The following is a 1681-nucleotide window of genomic DNA, read 5'->3' as shown; positions in this document are numbered from 1 at the left end:
GAACGCACGTCATCTCTAGGCCTACCTAAAGATACCTGTATGTAACATGATCCATCTGGAACTCCCAGACAGGCTCTCTCTGGGGAAGACAACAAGTGAGCGACAGTCAGAGAGAGAGAGAGTAACACAACAAGTGAGAGGGTGAGATAGCAGGTCAGAGGCTGGAGTAGGGCTGTTATGGTGACCATATTTCCAGCACACCAGCGGTCCCGAGTCATGACCGCAGTCAAATTCCACGTGACCGTTTAGTCAAGGTGTTTAGGCTTCTCCAAGCTCTGATGCTACTGGTCCTTAGTAGCCTACCAAACGTGCTAACTTCCTGGTACTCAGCACTCTGTTGTCCTTCTAATCACTCTGACATCAATGCAAACATTTTTGAAAATCAAATCAAACACTTCATGAGAGCCCATGAGCTCATGTTGCGCAACCTTTCTATAAGTTATGCAACTGCATGAGGATCCCATCAGCTTCCTATATATAGATATTATTTTTTTAAACTGTTGATGCAATATGAAAAAAATGGGTGGAGGAGATTAATCATAAACCCAAATTGAGAACCTTTTGTTTAAGGGTGAATTTGTGTCTGAGATATGTATTATGTATAACCTACCTAAAAGCAAGAGATCGCTATGTGCACAGGTAAGATCAGGGATATTGCCCCTGCATATTAAAACAGGTAAGATCGGGGATATTGCCCCTGCATATTAAAACAGGTAAGATCGGGGATATTGCCCCTGCATATTAAAACAGGTAAGATCAGGGATATTGCCCCTGCATATTAAAACAGGTAAGATCGGGGATATTGCCCCTGCATATTAAAACAGGTAAGATCAGGGATATTGCCCCTGCATATTAAAACAGGTAAGATCAGGGATATTGCCCCTGCATATTAAAACAGGTAAGATCGGGGATATTGCCCCTGCATATTAAAACAGGTAAGATCAGGGATATTGCCCCTGCATATTAAAACAGGTAAGATCAGGGATATTGCCCCTGCATATTAAAACAGGTAAGATCAGGGATATTGCCCCTGCATATTAAAACAGGTAAGATCAGGGATATTGCCCCTGCATATTAAAACAGGTAAGATCAGGGATATTGCCCCTGCATATTAAAACAGGTAAGATCAGGGATATTGTCTCTGCATATTGAAACATGTCGGTATTGTGGTGAAATGGAAGAGGAAAGACAATGTAACTATTGTGACCTCGAAGAAATAGAGAATGAAACTAATTGTATCCTCTATTGCCCTTTGTACCACGATATATGCTTGATCTTATTCCAGAAAGCACACCAGATATACCCTTGCATTATGTGGCTGAGTGAAGAGGAGAAATTGAAATGTTTTTGTCTGTTGTATATTTCACTTTACAGAATATTTAGACAAAGCCTGGAATAAAAGAAAAAGGGCTATCTATAATTAAATGATAAAAATATTTAGCTTCTATGTGGTAAATGGCACGTGTGTATATAGATTGTGTATAGGATTGTCTCCCACATGAATCTTCTCTTTGTGCCTGACTGCGTTCAAATGCCTTCTGTTTCATTTTTCTGTATTTTTTCTGTATGTATGTATGTATGTATGTATGTATGTATGTATGTATGTATAATATATTTTTTACTGCTCTAGGGACATAATTATTGTTTGGATAACCTTATTTACTATTATGTATTGATTTCT

General features: G+C 39.0%; 1 long non-coding RNA gene across 1 annotated transcript; it reads left to right on the top strand.

The window, feature by feature from the left end:
* The first annotated feature begins 357 nt into the window (after window positions 1–357).
* LOC115148196 (uncharacterized) lies at window positions 358–1000 on the top strand. The gene is made up of 2 exons (XR_003866589.1): window positions 358–639; window positions 751–1000. It is a non-coding gene; the product is annotated as an uncharacterized LOC115148196 (long non-coding RNA).
* Window positions 1001–1681: the final 681 nt, after the last annotated feature.

Source organism: Salmo trutta, chromosome 2, assembly GCF_901001165.1.
Source record: "Salmo trutta chromosome 2, fSalTru1.1, whole genome shotgun sequence".
NCBI classification, from domain to species: domain Eukaryota; kingdom Metazoa; phylum Chordata; class Actinopteri; order Salmoniformes; family Salmonidae; genus Salmo; species Salmo trutta.
This window is presented reverse-complemented; position numbering and strand designations above follow the sequence as displayed.